The following is a 21923-nucleotide window of genomic DNA, read 5'->3' on the forward strand; positions in this document are numbered from 1 at the left end:
AGGCATACCAATGAGCACATAAAGCCTACGACTGATCATTGTACATAATCTGAAATATTCTGAGGAAAATGATGCATCATACCTATAGCTGCATAAAACAGGTTCACAAAGTTTTCAACACTCAAACATGTTGTTTTTAACCAACTGTACTGGGGTCCACTTGACCTATTCAAAGTATAGGTTGAAATGTTTAGGGGAAGAAGAGTTATGCCAAAAAGTGACCTAGCGGCTGACAGAGTCCTGCTGTGGTGTGCAGAGAATAACTATGTGTGAGACAAATGTGTTGATGAATAATGTACTTGTCGGTTTCAGTGAGTGTGTTTCTAAGAATTTTGGAAAGGTGGGACACCCTAATCCATGATGGTTAAAATAGGGGGTCACCGAGTGAGTGAAGCAAAGCAAAGTCACTGAAGGGAAAAGTACTAGGGGGCGTTTTCCAATTGATAATCAATGTCATGAATACATTCATTTCAAAACAACATGGAAACTATCTTTTAATGGTTTGTGACATATTGGTATCATTAAAAGTTTTTATTTGTAAGCAAGCGAAATGGCAGCTGATAAAGCTCAGCTGTGTTATGTAGAGACTACCTATTTCTGACACTTATGATGAAGAGGGTGGAAATCTTTGATAGTTCATTTAAGGACAGCTGTAAAAATACAATGTCACAATAAGATCATCCGTAAGAACATGTCTGCCAAATATTAAAGCTATCAGATGAGCAGTTTTTGAGAAAAAAAGTTTTTCACAAAAAATGGCAAAAACGGCCCCAAATGATACATGTTTGAGTCATGGCTTAGGACATGAAAAAATTGTAACAAAATGGTCGCCATGCGGCAATATTGGATCATATTGTAACACAAATTGATGTGCATATGTGTGATATAGGTCAATGTCCTTGTACCAACTTTGAATAAAATTGATGTTGAAAGTGCCCGATTTTTGGCTCCGTACATGAAAAAATTATAACAAAATGGCTGTCATGCCGGCATATTGGATCATTTCGTGAAACAAATTGACGTGCATATGTATGATATAGGTCAATGTCCTTGTACCAACTTTGAATAAAATCGGTTGAGATGTGCCTGAGTTATGGCTCTGCACATAAAAAAATCGTAACAAAATGGCCGCATGGCAGCCACATTGGATCATATCACAAAACAAATCAATTTGCATATTTATGATTTATGAAGTAATCCTTGTACCAAGTGTGAGTGAAATCGCTCCAGGCATCTCTGAGATATCTGCGTGAATGGACGCACGCATGCATGGACAGACGGATGCACGGACATGGCCAAACCTATAAGTCCCCCGGACGGTGTCCATGGGGACTAAAAAAATGACAAGAATTGCCTCAAAATACAAATGTCACCCCAAGTGACATGCATATAAAATTTCAAAGCAATCAGATAAGCAACTTCAGAGAAATAGATTTTGTGACCAAAAACAGCAAAAAAATACCTAAAATATAGAAATATGCAAATTCTGCACGAGTATCAAATTTCAAAGCAACAAGACAATTTATGTGATTTCAGAGAAGAGCGCAATTGTGATGGATGACGGACGGACGGACGGACGGACGATGGACGGAGGGAGAGATGGGCAATGACGTAAAATCAGCCCATTTGATAAGCTCCGCATTGCTGACAGCAGAGCTAAAAAGCTGACAAACAACAATACATCTCCACTCATTAGATTAGCTCTGCTTTGCTGATAGTGAAGCTTAAAAGCAAATTCACCCCCAAAAATGCTAAAAGTTGACGGATGACCAACAACAACACACACCTACCAGGGTACACAAGATAGGCTCATTCACACTAACTGCAGAGCTAAAATAGAAAACAGTTTGATTCCCTGTCTGTTCTTTTAAAGTTATATCCATTAGAATACAAATAAACAAGTGATGATTACATATATAAATCTCTATTTTTCATAAGCTTGTCTGACTGCGAAAGGTGAATTTTGTTGAAATATTTTCACTTATTGCAACATACACCTTCGAGAAAATGGGACAGGCAACTGCTGTGGTTTCTTTGTGTAATCTTAGTAATATTGAAATATATTAAGTTTATTTGCCCAACAACAATACTTGGTACTTAACATTGAATCTCATGAACGATCAAACTGATGTTCTGAATATGTACACTTTGCTCTGGCATAGCGCGTTGCGAGTAATGAGGGTCGATGATTGCAAGCAATAGTTTTTATCTTCAAAGCCAGCTTCAGATGTAGTTTTGAGCTTTTTTTCTTGATAATGGAATGTGACTTGGTGTGCTGTATTCATAAGTTAGTCCCATTTGCAATTATCTGCAACATTCTCGGTATCCTTTTGTCCACAAGTTGACATTGCCTGAAATCCATATCGCACAAGCTTGAAGATATATCTCCTAGGGAGCCATCATTAGTTACAGCCTGGGGGTCAGATGAATGTGAAGGGGTCACCCAAAATATTGAAAGCTATAAGGGGGGTTATTCAAAATGTTGAGAGAAAGAAGGGGGGTTACTCGATTTTTGGTGCAAATGTATATGAAACACCTCTCAGATTGCCTACTTCACACATCAATTTCTACAAATTTTTACTCAGTAAAATTACACATTGAAAATACCTCTTAGATTACACCAAACTGCACCAATGCACACTACAATTTCTCAAACTTTTCCATGCAAGGGAGGGGAGCAAGCCAAGCGGACACTTTCCCCATCAGCCCTGCATGTTCTTCAATCTGTACTTTTAAAGTCTACCCTGTCGGATATCCTAGTGAGGACCCTGTTATGATACCCATACATACAACAAAACTGTATGTGGTTGTATACTGGTTATAGTGTGACCTTTGACATCTATGTTTTGTTGTGACTTTGAATTTCATTTTGTTGGTTTCACCTTTTTCAACCGTCATGAGATAACCAATGATTATCTAGCAGGGTACACAAGGATTTGAATGGTCTTTCCTATTGCTGTATTTATTTAAATTGTAGAAATACATGTATTGAAATTCAACTTTTCAAAATTGAGTGTGGGGGTCAGTCAAAATTTCCATGTAAGGGAGGGGGGGGGGTTACTCAAATTCATCATGGTTTGGGGGGCACTCAAAATTTAGAGTTTCCGACGAAATTCCTCCACCATCTCCTCTCCGACCTGTACTCCGTAAATAATGACAGCTCCCCATGAAATTTGGGCTCCAGTTGCTGTAATTTTTTGATGAATTTTTCACAATTTCTTTTGATATCAACTCCAGTTTTTTGTTCTTCTTCTGGAAGCTCATTGGGAAACAAAGTGTATCATACATGTGCACATTGCAATGTTATTGACAAGTATATGTAAATCTGGGTCCTGATTGACATGTACACCCTCTGGAGCAGAAAAAGAAGTTATAATGGAATGTTTATAAACAATCATCACAAGTGACAACTAGCTACAGGTCCGTTACTATACTACAGAGATCACCATGATACTGAGGGGAGGCATGAAATAATAATTGTCTTTTCTCAGTGCTCTGAAAGTTGAATTTTTCCTCTCTATGAGCTGGATATATAATTATATAATTATATATCCAGGTATATAATTATATACCTTCAACAGTTCTGTACTAGCTGTATCTGATGATGCTTAGTATTGAGGGTTTTGTCTGTTAAGTTGCCCACTCTTTATCTGTGGTAGGTGCTATGGTTTAGGAGCCTCTGATCCTAACATACATGTACACAAATCTGTGTGCTGAGCAGTGTAAGGGTGCACGTCTCTCCACCACACTGACTAATAGGAAATCCTCTACCAAATGGAGGTGCAATCCCACTGTCTTCATCTTGAGACAACTGTCCCTGGTGGTTGGTTCCTTTCTTTGAATGGTAAAATGCTGCCTTATAGTCGGTTTTGGATTTATCCTGCTTCCTCTTCTGCATGGATATACACACCTGTTCCCTAACATAGTAATAATAATAAACTCATGGAAGATAATCATGGACCAATCATGGAAGATAATAATTTCTCTTCACAAAAAGTTAGTTTATTTGTGTGTTACATATCCAAGAATTCTTGTGTAAAAAGAACAAAAAATTTATTTTTCTCTCCGCTGTATGCATGTTTCTCTAACCTAGACATCTAAACCACACTTTTTCCTTCTTGCTCATGTCATATGTAATACAATGTAGATTGGCTACAACCAATGTCCTGCACAGTTTAAGAATGAGGATTGCTGTCACATGCATGTTGTGTATAATTCAGGATGAATTAGTGTAAAACTGATGTACCTACATAGTTGCAGCTGGCAATTAATGTCAATTAAAATACAGAAATGTATCACTAATATTTTTGTGAACCTGTGATTCTAAATAGTATTCTTGTAATTGTAAACATGCTAGACATGTGTATAGCTATAAAGACAACTAACATAAAACACTTTGTGCAAGTTACAAGATACCAGTTCCAGCACATCTTTGCAACAGCCACTTGTGTATATATACTGTGGTGCAAGGACTAAAATGGAAATTTACCTGTTGTTTGATCATTTCCATTCATCTTTCGTAATAATGTCATGATCCAAGTCCAATCCAAAGCCCTCCACTTTGTCTTTAATGCTCTTTGTCAAGGTCAATGGTATTTCTCATCCTTGATATTGCACAGCATTCACTGCTGATCCTGAATTGTAAACACATAGACTCGTGATTACTTATAACTCTTTAAATAACAATAATAACCGGAATGATTAAAATACATTTGGTGATGGGATGTACTACAATGAATTGCAAACACTCTGTATGTCCTTAACCCTAATGATGATAAGCATTAGACACATGTAAACATTCTAAATCACGTGTGCATACCAGATGTATTCTCTCATTGGAATATACTTCATCATAACAGTTTTATGGATCCTACGAATGAAGCTACATGTATTGAATGTCTAGTCATGTGCATTTAAAATATCATCTGCATTTCACTAGGCAATTCATAGAGTGCCAAGTGGCAAGAAATTTTTTTAGCAAATTCAGCTAAATAAGAGAAAATAACTTTACCAAAAATGTGTAAGCCATGATTATCACAACAAAGTTACTGATTAAATAGTATGGTAGAGGTGTAATACATTTGATCTACTCAAGAGGGTATTTTAAAAAAAGGACTACAAATGTGCATGACAACAGCAGTGTTTCCGCTGCCATTCGCAAGAGCGTGAAATGGCAAATGAAATGTCTGCAGATTGGGAAATATTTTTCAATTATCCTTCGCCAAACTGGTCTGTGCTATTTTTCAGGGGGCTGATCGAGAGTGCATGCAGTTAAAGCCGCACTTTTCAATCCCAGGTTCTCGCATTAGTGGAGTTCTCCTCCCAGTCAAACACTTGGCCAGTACGACGTTTGATTTCTATAACATTAATTACACAAACTGATCTCAACCTTTTATCACCTTTTGCTAATCCTGCAAACAGAGTTTATACAAGCGTTTGATTGACGGTCAGTTTAAATCGCCAACAGTCACAACAAACGCTCGAATTTCCTAAAAAATTGTCTTCTAGTCGCGTTAGACTTTTAATATAACCACAGAGTCCGATCGGCAGCAACTTCACGCTGACCGCTTGGCAGTCTGTCTGCCTTCTTGTGGCCAGGGAAAACTAAAAAGTGGCATTTTCTGGAGCGTGTAACCTTGTGTTGCCTGTTTGGTGTCCACTAACACAATGAACGCTGCTATAGCTTTGCGTCCTTTTAAAGAGAGGCTCCACCTTTAAAAGACAGAGAGACTTTTCAACATCCCTGGGTGGTCATTCTTTCCTTGCTTTAGTGTGCAGTCTCAGAAAACTATTATAATCAGTAACTTATGAAGTGATATGCCATGCTTTCAGATGGCTGCATGCAATGACCTTGTTATTTTATGATGACAAGTGCTTTGTAAACAATGCTTTTAACATAGTCAGGAAACACTGATTGCATTGTATTTTCAAAAACTAAGCAGACAACAGCAGCCAATGACAGCAAGGGTGGTGAACAAAATGAAACCAGTGTTTCAAAAACGTCACCGTAGGACACTACTGCAGCAAACTCAGAGGCAGCTATTAATGAGCACAGTGCGGTAAACTGTCAATTGGATGACGTCCTGAGCCAAACTTCATGCAAATGTTATAACCTATGCAAATACAATGACCCAGGCCTATCCACAAAACAATTACTCAGCATCGCAGGTGACTCTGGACTATCCAGAATACACATACAGGTACCTGCTATGGAAGATGACCCAGGCCTATCCTGAATACAATACAGGTACACATTTTTGAAAATGACCTGGGCCTATCCTGAATACGATACAGGTACAGACTGTTTGTATTAATGATAGGCCTTTAAGTCATCTCCCATTTTGTATTCTATATAGGCCAGCTGATTCATCATACATGTACATACTGTGTGCATGTATGTGTATTGGCTTAGGCCATCCTCCATTGCATATGTGTATTGTGGATATATGTCTGTGCCATCTTCCATACCATGTGAATGCATTTGGATTGACGATAGGCCCGGGTTATCTTCCATACTGTGTACATGTATTTGTGGATAGGCAGGGGTCACCTCCTGCCATGATGTGTACACGTACTGAGTAACACTGTATTGTGGATAGGCATTGGTCATAATATTTGCATGAAGATATGCCCAGGATGTTGTCCTGTTGAATGTTTACCACGCTGAACAACAAGCAACACACTGCGACATGCTAAGTCGTGTTCGAGTACAATTAAGCAAAAAAGATAATTGCACAGGTTGTCCGCAGAGTTGCAATGTAGTAGTAGTTACAAAAAAGAAAGTGTACCGGGAATAGTTTGTTGAAGTGGCCAGACAGGATATTTTAAAATACATGTATACACCCAGTTTGATTTTGAAACTATTAAGCATTTACTGCTTGGAGTACACCTTCTTTAAAGGTCTGGTGAAATGCCCATGTTGCAAAATCACAGAAATACAGTTGATGGTCTATAAAACAGTTATATTCATTTCTTTTTTCGTTTAGCGCGCGTGATTGTGAAATATGGCAAAAGAAAAATGCAATGTGGGCGTGTCCCCCGAGCCTCTCCAGTCGACTTTTTTCGGCTTTCCGAAGTTTGCCCGACTCCGTATCTCATAACGGGGAGTAAAGTATTTCACACCTCCGTAAGCTCCCCACGGGGGGTAACTTCTAGGGCTTCCGCTTACATGATCAGGACAGTGTCCTCCTTCACTATGGGAAGACGCTGCTCTTTTGGTGGCTGTGACAGCGGCAAGAACATGAACGGCTCAACTGTAAACTTTTTCAGTGTTGAGTGTTTGAACCATAATGGCTTGTCTCTTCTGGTTCGTACGATTGGCCACGGTCCCTCGGCTGAGCCTGCCTCGCTACTTGCTACACAGAAGGTTGGGACCGTAATGCAAATCAACTGCATGAACACCAACACTGAATGTTGTGACTGCCACTTATAAAATGCACTAGTCTACAACACGGAACGTCGGGACCGCAATGCAAATCGACAGTAACTTAAAACGTAAATGGGACCGTGATTAAAATGAACTACAACACGGAAGGTTGGGACCGCGATGCAAATCAGCTGCATGAACAGCAACACTGAACGTTGAGACTACCATTAAAACCAACAACAACACGGAACGTAGAGATCGCGATACAAATCATGGAGGTAGAGTCCTCCCTTATACAAATCGACAGCAACACGGAACGCGTCGTTGGGACGGCGATTAAATTGAAGAACAACGGGGAATACCGGACCACGAGGACTGGACCGCGATGCAAATCGACCGCAACATGGAATTAAAATGCACAACACAGAACATCTAGACCGCAATGTAAATCAACTGCAACACAGAACCTTTTTGCCTTGATTAAAATGCGTATGTCTGCTATGTATAGCAAAAGTTTCAATTCTCGCGAGCGAGCGTTCCTATGCCTGCTGTACACTAGACAAAATGACGTAAAATTTATCGCGAAGGCTCGATTGCGTGTGTCAAGTTTCAATTCTCGCGAGAGCCATTTATGCATGTTGTATACTAGACTAAATGACGTCAAATCTCTCGCGAGACTTGGCTCGATTGCATATGTACGACGGAAAGAACGCAATAATACGGAAGTAGACGCAGTTTTTGTGAATCGCCGAGAGAGAAGCGCAGATTAAACAAAAGACTAAAACACCCACGTTTTTTCTTTATTTTACCATATTTTTTAAACTAAAATCAGTTTCGCCACTGTGGCGAATTAGGATTGATTTTTTTCGCCACTTCGGATTTCGATTCGCATTGGCGAACAAACGTGGCGAATTGGCAGCGCGAACATTGAGGCTGTTTTGTTAGCGGATACCGGGCAGAGATAAGGCGGCGTTTGACCGCTATTCGATGTAAATGAACACACCTGTGACGTCACAGACGGCCAACCATGATCCCCGCTGCGGGCGTGACCTGAGTGTCGCAAAATGACCCCATGAAAGCCGCGCATAGAAATATCAAAAAAATTAACACTTGCGCGTACTTTTAGGTTGCAATTATGTTGCGAGTGTAATAGTATTGACCCCCTGGAAGATATTCAGTCACATGAACGGGACCATTTCACCAGACCTTTAAGTGAACAGTTGGTTTAATAATTAGACTCTGTGATTGGAGAACTGAAAGCACTTGATGATTGAGGCAGAAGCTATGGATCTTTCAAAGGAAACATCTTGAAGTTACCCTGTCAATGATGCAATACTTGTAATACATCTTGATACATTTACAAAAGTGCAAAATTAAGTCACATAAGTGTGTGGCACACAGGAAATAAAATTTGTTGTGAATGTTATTAAGAAATCAGTTTGTTCCATAAAAAATAGTTGTTTATTTTCATTGCCACTAATTATCAGTCGGTCAGGATGAGTCCTACTTAAATTTTTAAATCACAAATGTCCAATGGACCTGGTAATGTATTACTGAATAGAAATGATTATTGGACCAGTTTAATGTCATCTTGCCACTGTAGCAACTGATAGGACCCACCTGAGTATATATATACAACTGTCAGTTGGATAAAAATCATAAATGCAATTACATGTAATTTTGATGGCTATAGTTCTGGCTAATCAATTTTGGTCTCAATTAGCCAGAATGGTTTAAGGGAAAATTTACCCAGTGGAAACACTGAACAGTGTAAGTACAAACCTGTGCCACAGCAAGGACCCATTGTCTTAGGAAAATAAATATATTGATGAAAGATTCCCTCAATTCCACAGGTTTTTGCTCTGCATTGATGTCAACACCACGATCTCTGTTCAGTTTTGGCTGTTTGCATAGCCACACACTGTGTATTTCCTTTGCAATGGAGGATGGTATTGTCACTATGTTGCTTTTCACCTGGTTGTCATTGCCCAGTATGCACTGCCTCAGCAAGGGATCTTGAATCTGATTGGGTGAAAAGAAACATTAACTTGAATCATGCAATGTAAATATTATCTCCTGCAAATTGCTGACATTAGTTTACATCAGTTCATTCTAAAACATGGCTTTTTATATACAAGATAAGACAACTTGATTGTTTATGACTTCTGTAATTTTAATTAAACCTTTCATCACTGGTATAACTTTGCCCTAAACCCATTGTAATCACTGGTGATTGTGGACCTTTTTAAAGGAAACAGGTACATAATGTAGGTCAAGACGTGTATTCAAGCAAGTAGCAATATCTTTATATATTTATTTCAAAGAAAGACCAACAGGAACAAGTCACATTAACAGGCTCCATAAAATAAACATAATAATATGAATGCATGAAGTACAATAAACAATAAACAACAAACAAAAAACTATATGAAACCATTAAAAATGTACAAATTTAAGCATGGCATTCTGACCAAGCATCTGAAACTTTGACAAGATAAAGTGTTGTCAATGGCAGGGTTGGAAATGCACGATTCATTAAAGTAGCCATACATCTTTGAAGAGCCAAGTACCTAAAAACATCAAGTTTTATACTGCGAGTTCTTGTACATGTAGATTACTGAGAAACATCAAAATTAATATGAAACATGATTGGGACAATCATACATATTATTCACATATTTGTATAAAAATATAAATAATCTCCAATGATAAAGAGGCTAAAGGTTAAAACGCTTGCAGAATTATCCATTATTATTTCAGCTGTAAGGATGCTATGTTTGAAACAGAAGAACTTCATGAATTTCATTTGCACTTGCTCTATTTTGTCCTGTTGAATTTTTTGCCAAGGAGATCACACTACAGACGCATATTCTGAAATACTTACATGTATTAAAGTTACGTAGAGAGCATTGAGGGAGTTGATGTTGAAGAAAGTATTACAATTCCGCCAAATAAAACCGAGCATGTGAAAAGCTTAACTGATAACGAACGAGACATGTGCAGGAAATTGAAAATCAAATCTTACCTGATGAAGGATTTTGTCAAAGAGCAGTTATCAATCTTTTGATTCTTGTTCCTTCTAAGTTTCACATACATGTACCTCTGAGGCTTTACGACCAGGTTACGTGAGGTATACTTACAGCTGTAGGCAAATGTCAACGAATACAATGAATTAGAATCTTGCAGATAGTCCTATTTCTCACCGTCTGTACAATGGATACTCAACTTTCTAATCATAGAAGCTATGATATATGGGTCAAAAGATCAGTAAAATCATACACTCATTCATTATGTATTACCATGCTATAGACATCTCATTTAATTGGTGGAGCAGAACCATGTGACTGACCACAAATACACAGTATGTAATGGTTTGTTTTGATGTCCATGAATATAAATAATGCTGCTAACATTGTGACTTTTCATCAAAAATGTAAATTGTCAATTGTACAAAGATCATAATCAATCACAAAAACAAAATGAAGCACTTGTGGCCCAAGTTATACATTTTTTAAAAATCTCCAGATTTGACAAATTTTTAGGGTGGCCATGACTGTGCATTGCTTATTACATGCCTTGATGTGAGTGCAAATCAATGAATTGATTTTAAAAGGAACATCCGGGGAGTTAGGGGGTCGGTGAACGATGTACTGACTGGTTTCCATGGTTACCAAGGCCAGTGAAGCCCTACAATGTTTTCGACATCTAAGTAGACCCTGAATGATAGATGTAAAATATACATGTGCACACTTCTATTTTGACCTTCGTTAAAATCCGTTTGATGCTGGTCAATAATGGTAAAACTGTTTGAAAATGTCCAGCATATAACTAAATGTCATACAGCATTTATAACCAGAGGCATGTAATAAAAATATTGTTGCCTGAATACATGGGTTTATGTGCCCTCGCAGCAGGAAACGATTTGCCATCCTGGTGTCTGGCAAATTGTCACCTGTTCTCTGGCACATAAACCCATGTATTCAGGCAATATTGCACAAGTTCTGGGGCTCCGTTGTCTTTCACATGGGAAATTTTTGTAAATCTTGATGATTTTCTAGGGTTTGTTGTAATATCATGGAAATAACAGGCTCTGCCCCGACCATTAACGTTTATCTATAGGCTTTGGCAAGACTGAAAGCCAAAATAAGCTTGCTCGCTAAGCCTTGTAAATTCTTGACTTTCCTCTCGCCCTTGGCCATAAATGAATAATAATGGTCAGAGCATCACCCATTATTTCTATAACATTAATTACATTAATCATTAATTAATATTGTTAAAATATCTGTGATAAGGGCATTTATGTACAAGAAATTAAATTTTGGAATTTCACCAAATGCACTACATGGATTATATGTGGCCTCTGTTCATTTACCTGCCAGCCTTTCCCCTGAACCGGAAGTTTACAAGGTCCCGTTCGATTGATTTCCCTGAACGCTACATGTAAACAATAATTGTAGAGCGGACTTTCAGACCTTCAGAATGAAAATGATTATCAAATCTGTGACTCCATGAAAGTTAAATATGCAATAATTTGCAAAGTTAAATATTAACTATGCACACACCGGAGTTTTATACACCAGTTTAGCATGGAGCCAGAAATGGTATTTGTTCCTAGCTCCATGAGTGTAGGTAAGGAAACTGTGAACACACACTCATGCTTACGATCCATGATACTGTACAGCATGTAAACCATTTTACTTGACAAAAATTTCGTCAGTGCATGCACTGTCCGAACATAAAGCATACGGGCTCGGCACAGCTGCTTCCGATCCCGTGAGAACAAGCTTGATCTCACCATGGAGGTAATCTCTCCTTCTACCTCCATGATCTCACAGTGTGACCTCTATCCGTATGATACCTCCTGGCCGCTGATGCCATATCGTTTTAATCAAACATCTCTGTACAGTACACTGAATCGCCAGCGTATGTAATGCAATTCAGCTCCCGTACGTATGTACGTGTACGTGTTCCACATATGAAAAAAATCTAAGACACGAACACGAAAAAAGAACGTGTGTGACTAAGCAAGTACACTACGTAGCCCTGCGTACAGGTCTGTATTCCCGGCGTTACGGCCTCCGCCACGCCTGAGACCTGTACGCATGGCGATACTTATACAGTGAATCATCAGGTTACCTCAGCTGACGAAAGGGGTAAAAACCCCAGCTCTGCGTGGCAGCAGGGCAATGTTTTACCGGCGTTATACGGCGGGAGGCCGTATAACCCCGGTAAAACACAGTCCTGCCACGCACAGCTAATATACCCATGCCGTGAATAACCTGCGGTTTCGTGCAACGTTCACTCTTTCGATCCTCGGCGGTTCTAGCGTATGACCATATGTTGACACAACTGTCACACCACATATGATCGACTATCCACCGAAATCAGTGCAATGATTATATCAAATTCAGTCAATTCGAGTATAATATGATCGAGCGTACCTCTGCGTGGCAGGGCTGTGAGTCAGTGTGTTCACCGTCCCTCCACCCACGAGGGACGGTGGTGTGTTGAACACACAGTCGACTCGTGGCACGCACGCACAGCTACTAACATATTTTAATTGGCAGTACAGAAGTACTTACGTGGGAGGATGGACTTCACAACTCGAGCAAATAAGTTATCATCAGAGCTGTTACCCTACAACGGTGAGACTTGGCTTGAGTACGATGTAGCCTATACGGCGCCGCGTTGAGTTAACTTTCGCCGAGGCCAAGGGTTTCATTCTGCATCCACAGTACCGGTCACCGCGCCGACCGTGTGCGGTCAGCGAAACATAGGTCCGCTTTACACATGTATATCCTTCCATGACAAGCAATCAAGTACGCCATTCTCAGCTTTATTTCGACAATACGTCAACGAAACTGAATGTTCAAATTTTACAGAATGCTTTATACAATACAAACCAACACTTCTAACACATTAAGCTTTCAATTGTAGTGTTAATTTAGCTTCGCTACACTTCGCGACACTTGTTCTCATTTGCATACAACTTTGTATATCGTTCTTGCACTAGATGAATTATTCGCCATCATGATCTTAAATTCCACCAATATGCCGACGACAATCAAGTCTACCAAACGTAACGTTCTCCAGACTAAACACTTCATCTGCAGTTACAACCATTGAGGATTGCCGAGTTGATATCAAAAACTGGATGACACTAAACAAGTTACAACTTAATGATGGAAAAACCGAAGTATTTCACATTCGTTCACGATTTGACCGCTCTCCCTCCACCATTAACAATATTCAAGTTGGTTCAAGTACAATTCAACCATCCACCACAGCTCGCAACATTGGATTTACATTTGACTCAACACACGATTTTAAGCAACATATTCTTCGAACTTGCAGGAACATCTACACACATATACGTCGCATCAGCTTTATTAGGAAGTACTTATCACAAGATGCCTGCAAAAAACTTGTCCACTCCACCATCTCCTCACAACTTGACTATTCCAACGCACTCTTGTTTGGTCTGCCACAAGCGTACATTTGTCATCTGCAAAGAGCACAGAACTCAGCTGCTAGACTCATCACACAGACAAGGAAACGAAATCACATCACCCCTATCCTGATGCACCTCCATTGGCTTCCAGTAAAATACAGAATACAGTACAAAATATTACTTCTCGTATACAAATCGCTCCATGGACTTGCCCCCCAATATCTTGCTGAACTCGTCAATATTAACTGTCCTCCAGATCACTGCGCTCAAGTCACGGCCTCACACTTAAAGTACCAAGAACTAGACTCAAATCCTATGGAGATCGCTCCTTCAGTTATGCCGCTGCAATCCTATGGAACCAGCTACCAATCACTATCCGTACTGCTCCCAGTATCACTATTTTCAAATCCAGACTCAAAACACTACTTTTCCAGAAAGCGTATATGTGATTTCCACTCATTGTTCAGCGCCAGTGAGCACTTTATTATAGTGGATACCAGGCGCTATACAAATCATACTTATTATACTTATTATTATTATCTGAAAACGATGCGACGCAATGTCAAACCGTACTGGGAGGTTTAGCAACCACATACATGTGTTTACTTTACAAATGTGTATAAACCCATCTCTATGATTTCTCCCCGAGGTTAAAGGTATACTGTCTCCTGTTCCAATTTTGCCACGGTTACCATCAAAAGAGAAAATCTAACCAATCACAGATTTTGAGCGGTGGCCGATTTTTAAAAACAGCGCCCTCACATGGGCATTTTGAATACCAAGGAACGCCCCTTTTACCATATATGGGCATACTTAGATTACAGGTGACTGTATACCTTTAAGTGATGTTTAAGCTAGTAGGCACCGCCTAAGTGAAATACTCGAGCTTTTGCTCAAACTTTAATTTCCTAAATGAAACTTTCAACTATTTTCTCATCAAATCAAGAATAAGCAGATGTGAACTGAATGTGCTCACATGGTTTACAACAGGTTCATTACATAGTTGTACGCTTCACAGATCTGTCATGTCATATTATATCACCATGCCCTATTCATCGCGTTTTAATTGGTCGAGCTGAACCACGTGACTGCCCACAAATACACCGTAATGGTTTGTTTTCATGCCCCTGAATATGAATAATCAGTAACTTTACAGCTAAAACGAAAAGATCATAATCAACCACAAAATAAAATGGAGCACTTGTGGGCCAAGTGTAGACTCTTTTTTTTCAAAAAAATCTCCGGATTTTCAAAAGTTTGCAGCGCGCGCACTACTCACTGACAGGTTCTGGGGCCCCGTTGTCGTTCGCACGGGAAAATTTTCGTAAATTTTGACGGTTTAGGGGAGGGGGTTCGTTGATAATATAATGGAAATAACAGACTCCGTGCTGACCATTAACATTTACTTATTGGCGCGGGCGAGAGGAAAGCCAAAATTAGCGGGCTTGGCAAGCCTCAACCATTAATTTTTGGCTTTTCTCTCTCCCTTGCCCATAAATAAACGTTAATGATCAGCGCGTCGTCCGGTATTTCTATAATATGTAGCCGGTTTCATCAACTTTCGAACAGTACTCTCGGAATTAAATCACTAATTTCAAAACTTGATTTTGTATGCAAACGAGCTGTTTATTAACTTGACACTGCTCAATACTTCATGATATCAATCAGATCAACATCTGTAGCAAGTTTCAGGAAATTTAAGGCTGCAATTTTGAAGTAAAAACACTAATTACAAAATTCATTAACTTTACGCTGCTCAGTGCTTCACGTGGCAGTTAGATATTTATCTGATCAATATCTGTAGCATATTTCAATAAATTTGGTGTTAAAATTTCGGTGTTATAACAAAGTTCATTAAATATGCAAACAAACCCTTAATTAACTTCACACTACGAAACAGTCAAATATCTGTCAGATCAGTACCTGCAGCAGTTTCATGAGATTTTTTCGCAGTTATTTCGAAGTTATGTAACTAATTATAAAACTTCATACATGCAAATGAGTTGTTGCCATAACTTCTGAGATATATCACTAATTATAAAGTTCATGAAATATACAAATGAACCCTCAATTAACATCACACTACTACATGCTTTACAACACAGTCAGATATCTGTCGGATCAGTATCTTTAGCAGAGTTTATGGTGCAGTTATTTTAGAGTTATATGATTAATTACAAAACTTCATAAAATATGCAAATGAGATATTAATCAGCTCGATACTTCTCAATACTTCACAGTACAATTACATATCTATCAGATCAATATTTATAGTAGGTATCATGACATTTGGTCTAAAAATCTAGGATTTATATCACTAATTACAAAGGTTCATTAAATATGCAAATGGGGTAGATAATTGACATGACACCCACAGTATCATCAAAATGTTCTGAGATCGTCATCTATGAAAAGTTTAATGAAATTTCGTGCAGTATTTCTTGATATATGTCGACACTGTCGTTACTGTCGCCATATGAAACCATTATATGAAAGAATTATAGTTCACAACTTCATTAATATGCGAGCCACACTAACCAAAATCTAAAAAGTTCTTGCCATAACCAAAATCTAATTAGTTCTTGCCATTATCGAATGGTACCTGTCTACCAAATCTGACCTGAATCCGTTCAGGCGTTTCTTGCGTTGTCGTGTAATCAGACTCACAGAGAGACAAAAAGACAGACAGACAGACACAAACACGGACAGACGGACAGACAGACATCGCTACGACATAGCCAACGTGTCTAAACACGTTAGCTAAAAATCAGGGGTCACCATGCTAAGTTTGGTACTAGAGAAATAAATTATCTAACATTAGTCGATATTTGAAATATTTGAAAATGGCCGTCATTCCTGCATTAACGCTATTGAGAAAATAAAATCTTCCAGTTTCGAAAAAAATAAGACTGTGATACTAGAAGAGCTTTAAAATGAGCCTCCAAAAGTAGTAGATCAAAAAAGAATTGTGAAAATTTGAGAGTCCGGATATCTGCCTCCGGGGAGCGTACTACTTTTCGTGCTGGCATTTCTTTTTATACAAATTAATCGTAGTCAATGGTCTCATCAAACAATCGATCGTCATTATGTTCGCATATTTTTAATATAAGTGGAATTTAGAATTGCACAAGTAACTTTCCATGGATGTAAAAAACATGAAAAACTATCAATAGCTATTCAACTGAAAATGTTGTAATGCCTGATGGTGACAAGTTGACCTACCAAAACTTGTGTGGGTGTAATGCCTCAGCGCAAGTCATGGCTCTGAAGATAGTAGCATCCTCCTTTACATTGACCAGAAGCTCCGCTGGCTCACTATCAGCAGCAACTAAGTTTGTTATTTTAAACCTGATGGCTTTCATCGTTTCAACTTTGATACTGCTTTAGTTTCCGATACTTGTAATCGAATTCAGCACCTGAGTCATAATAAAAACAAAATCGAAAGTATCATAAATGCCCACTAAAAGTAAGACTAAATATCTACCGAAAAAACTCTGCATACTTTGTAATAGAGGAAGGTTTTGGTGACATTTGCGGGAAATATAAGTCAAATGACTTTCAAATTTTTGTTATTGCGTACACGATCATTGTCGTTCATAAGAATTCTGTTTTGCATTGACGCGCAATAGTGTCCGATTCCCATATACAAAGTTACGTTCATACGTAATAAAAACATATACACAAACATGCGAGACCAAAGACAAACAACGGCAATGCACTCACACCAAAACCCATGTATTTCAGGGTCTAAACATATCCATGCAGAAACTTACCCGTTGGGAACCTGTAATACAATACGAAGGTATTCAAATTTGTATTCTCCTGAATGAATCAGCATTTTGAATTCAACGGTTGACATCAACCCAAGCAAAAACATTCATTTAATTCTTCCACATGCAAATACAAAGACAGACTAACAACGCGGCGAGCCGTTTGATTCATGATCGTCTTGATAAACTATGGCCTTTTTATATTAAAATGAGCTTCAAAGGTGTTAAACTTTTCGGAGACTTTGTTTGTGGTTGATAATTGCACGAGATTATGCGAAAAATACGACGAGATGGCATCGTGCTGCCAGTCGCGTAGCAAACATAGTTACTTTGTGAGCTCTCAGGGCAGAAAAACTGCTTCACGCCAATCAAAACATAACACGCCAGCAGTTTCATAAACATTTCCTCCCATGATGAACTTGTAAAAGACGATATGACTGACAGTAAACCATTGAGTAAAATCTGACAGTATCGATAAACGACTTTCAAATTTGGTTCAAACACACTTATTATATATTCATAAAAATGTGGGAGGAATTTTTAAAATGGTAAAACTCTCCTCCCCGAAGCTCAAAACTTTCCCTTTTCGCCAGCACGCCAATTACGCTCAGCACGACACGACAACAACACCACGAAGTTTGCCGAACATACTTTCGCTTAAAAATTGGCGAAAATCCGTAAACTACCAAAGATAGCATGGTCAAGAGCTACCTGAGGCGAGGCGTACATGGAGGGGTTACGTAACCGCTTCACACCTTGAACAATAACCGTTACTAGTTTGTCATTCTATTTGTGATTCTACTCAATAACATCTCATTGTAAATACAAAACGACCCATGCACACCACAGTGTAAAATAGAAATTATGGCAAATAAAGTTTGCTTTATCTCCTGATCTTTAATGGCATACATCATCTTTATGCATAATGGGATCTCAGGCTTACATAAAAGATTACCTTTAAAGCCCCAATAGCTGCGAATTTTATGCATTATTTTCATAATTTTATTTTCAAACCAATATAAGTTCACTTAAATGTTCTAACTGAAGGACAAGTGTAGAAGTATCACAATTCGCTGATTTGGACCATGCTCACACGTTTAAAGAGGTGGAATTATAAGTGGGTGCCGCGCTCATAAAATGACGCCTTCATAGAAAATTACAAAAATGCACTTTTTCCTGCACGTACACATCGTGACTATAAAGGAAGCAAGCATGATTCCCTTAACTTGAATGCACAACACACGGTGGCAAACGTTTTGTTTTTGTAATCTTGATTTTCACATTGTTAGTTTGATTGATTGAGTGAAGATCATGGGGCCTAATTATGAACCTTAAAACGTATTTTAAGGTGGATATGCACGTTACCGACACGTGTTTTTTTCAGAGGAATATTTCTCATCAAAGGTGACGAGGAAACCCCAATACTATATATTTGGAGCGATACTCCAACGATATTGCAACGATCCTCAAAGTCGACGTCTGTAATCATATGGATGTTATCGTGTTCAGAAAGACTATTGGAACAGAATAACGCAAGAAAGAACTGAATGTTGAGGTTGGTTGTAGACACCGTCGCAAAAAGCAGATCCTGTGATGACGGAAAATAGTGAGCAGACAATATTGAAACGTGGCATTTTCGATACAAAGACAGCAATACGGCTGCCATACATCGTCTTCTTTTATAACTACAAAATGTTCTGATAAAGAGCCATGGATGAGCTGTTAATCTGGATGCTAGTCAGTTTCATGTAGGATTTGGTAAAAGGTTTGCAGAATGAAAGTCGTCCATCTAAAAACTTATACAATTAACATTTACTGCAAATCAAAAGCGAAGGTAATCTTATAGTATTCTGACCCATCTAACCAGCGGTGTCAGCAGAGTCGTCCCCACTTACGAACAATATCTACACCTTATAGGTTTATCGGGACGATCTAATCTGCAACTTATGCAAAATTGAGACACGTCTATAGTCAAGTAGTTTTTTCGCAACAAGCAGTAGGTGTAAATACACTCAGAAAAATCTGAAGGATATGTATGAGGAAGCTGGGATCGACTGTGAAGCTGAAAATCGAAACATTGCAAATCACAGTAGAAAAGTTATCTGTTGCACAAGGCTGTACGGGAAGGGGTTCGATGAACAGTCAAATACCGGAAAAAAAGTGGTCATCGCTCGACAGCCGCCAGAAGCTGCAAGCGCGCGGTGGAAGATTTATTTCAACTTGAGACATTTCCAACGCCCAACAACCTCCTGAACTAAAAGAACAAAACATCTCTTAGACGAAAGAGAGGGACGCTGAACATTCTTGAAAGACAGCACAATGTGTATCTACTCGGTGTAATTACGTTTTACACATCGTTGTTCCTGACGCAAAGGATGGGGGATATGGTACATTTGTATTTGCCATTCTAAGGTTTGCGCAAGTACGCCACCTAGGTCGCACAAAGTTGCAACAATCGCCCTGCTCTGATATGTACATCTGTGGAAAAGAAAATCTCGCTAGAAACTTGAAGGACGAGGAAAGTATCCACGAAAGGACAACAGATTTCCTACATGTCAACATAACACATGGTCTAGGTGTCCCTGTTTGGCAGCGAAAGCATCATACGTAACCGAAGTCACAGAATAAAGCTAGCTTTCATGACACGACTTTGCTGATAACCTCACCATTATTTAGAAAGAAAACACTTTGTAAAAATTAAGTTGACCGGTGAAACGCTCCTGAGACGATAACAAGGGTAATAGTCTACCTCTACGTTTCGTTGTCCCATGCACACGCACGAATACTGATGATGTGTGAAAACTGAGCCTTGATTTTATACCATAGCCAAAGTAATGCGTATGCGCTATTATGAGTTGATGGCAAATAGTTAGTGTTATAACACGCCACATGCTCATTCCGTGTCGCGATTCGCCAGAATACGTCACGTGACGAGAAAATAGATACGTCTAGTCCCCACCGGATCGACAAAAGTGACGTCAGAGGGCATTTTTTGAAGAGCTATTTCCCTAGGGAAATAGTTCTGACCAAATTTGGAAAAGTGCCCGTCACGTGACCGTAGTGTCGTCTGCAGCTTTTCAACAATGGCGGATGACTAGAACATGATGTCGGTCCGGGATAGGTGACGACACATTCTCTAAAACAGATTTTCCAACATTTTCCAACATTCCAATAGCGTAGGAACTTGAACAGTTCATCGACGGAAAAGATTAAAGTGCAACTGAGGATGTCGCTAGGTATGCTTAGAATATTTTTTGAAAGAAAGTGGTACCAAGTATAACTGAAACCGCTGAGATCGCCCAGTAAACTTGTCACAATGGATTGTTGAAGTGCAAAATATCAAAACACATTAAAAACTATATAACAATACAACATGAGCATGTGGTGTGTTATAAAACACCTATAGCCTGGTCTTTATTCGGGCTATAGCGCTCGTCTATTACCCCTCGTGGCCGTGTGTTGCCACAAACACATCGCTATACCCCTCGGCCTACGGCCTCGGGGAATAGCGATGTGTTTCTGGTAACACACGGCCCCTCGGGGTAATAGACGGGCGCTATAGCCCTCATGACCAGGCAACAGGTGTTTACTATTTAGCGCTTAATAAATCCCTGTCTTTTAGCACCAGTCGTCTGAACATCCCTCAAACGTTGCCAATAATGCCAATCGGAGAAGAACATGGAATTTGCGTCGGCCATTACACATTTCAGTTGAAAGTATTATTGTCTCGATACTACACCTTTTCGTTAAGAACACTTTGCCTATCCAGAATATACTTCAATTGTCACAATTCATTTCACCGTCAAGAAATATTCATTCACCTAACGTGGCGGGACCGCTTGACCACTGTAACTTGAAGTAACTTTTGCATTTCTTAAGAAAATAACATCACCGTGCGCGTTCGGCCTGTATTGCAATCTGATTGACACTATTATGTGAAAACATCAAGACAACTCTGTGAACGCAACGTCCCTTCGACCTTTGGTGTTGCAGAGCCTGTAAGTTATCAAAAGGGAGTGATATATTGGTCTACTTACCCACTAACAGAACGGGAACTCAAGACTGACAATTACCAGCTGGTAGCGCGTCTAGGTTTGCCTCGACGGAATGATGAATGAACTGGTTGAAGCCAAATTTATAGTTATGCACGGGGATTTCAATGCCATTGATGATTATTGGTAATGCCAGTCGATGATGCCCATATACGGGCAATTTCCGGTGATGATGCCTTATATAGGCATATCACTCCACGCAACAGAAGTCGGCATATGAGACTCAAGTTGAATGAACAGAGAGTCAGTGTGTGGTCAAGCCAGATTTTGTAATTTGTCATTGT

At 39.2% G+C, this 21923-nt stretch overlaps 2 long non-coding RNA genes across 3 annotated transcripts; both read right to left on the bottom strand.

Annotated features, from left to right (window-relative positions):
• Positions 1-152: 152 nt before the first annotated feature.
• Positions 153-13363, bottom strand: LOC139144822 (uncharacterized). Of its 2 annotated transcripts, none has more exons than XR_011554860.1 (5): positions 12949-13363; positions 10392-10508; positions 9149-9388; positions 4490-4634; positions 153-3917 (listed from the first exon to the last, which is right to left on the bottom strand). It is a non-coding gene; the product is annotated as an uncharacterized lncRNA (long non-coding RNA). The 2 variants fall into 2 exon arrangements; XR_011554861.1 differs by lacking the exon at positions 12949-13363 and adding an exon at positions 12808-12913.
• On the bottom strand, positions 11134-12796 carry LOC139144823 (uncharacterized). Its single transcript, XR_011554862.1, has 2 exons — positions 12646-12796; positions 11134-11838 (listed from the first exon to the last, which is right to left on the bottom strand). It is a non-coding gene; the product is annotated as an uncharacterized lncRNA (long non-coding RNA).
• Positions 13364-21923: the final 8560 nt, after the last annotated feature.

The sequence above is a fragment of the Ptychodera flava genome, chromosome 12 (assembly GCF_041260155.1).
Source record: "Ptychodera flava strain L36383 chromosome 12, AS_Pfla_20210202, whole genome shotgun sequence".
NCBI classification, from domain to species: domain Eukaryota; kingdom Metazoa; phylum Hemichordata; class Enteropneusta; family Ptychoderidae; genus Ptychodera; species Ptychodera flava.